We start from the raw sequence: 222 nt of genomic DNA on the forward strand, positions 1-222 counted from the left end.
GACCCAGGCTCTTTTGTCAATCTTGATTAATTTGCCTCAACATTTCCCAGGCAATTGTTAATTAGCTTTCTCATTGTAACCTTTGCTTTCTGACTGAAGTAATTTCTCCAATCTGGGGCAAATACAGAAAACTAGTTTGGGGATTTTTAATTTTGAACGACCAGCAGGTTCTCCCTTTGGTCTACCCAACCTTCAATAGTGTCGTATTAAAACTTTGTGGCT

Source organism: Rhinopithecus bieti, unplaced genomic scaffold, assembly GCF_001698545.2.
Source record: "Rhinopithecus bieti isolate Rb0 unplaced genomic scaffold, ASM169854v2 scaffold_4908, whole genome shotgun sequence".
Lineage (NCBI taxonomy): Eukaryota > Metazoa > Chordata > Mammalia > Primates > Cercopithecidae > Rhinopithecus > Rhinopithecus bieti.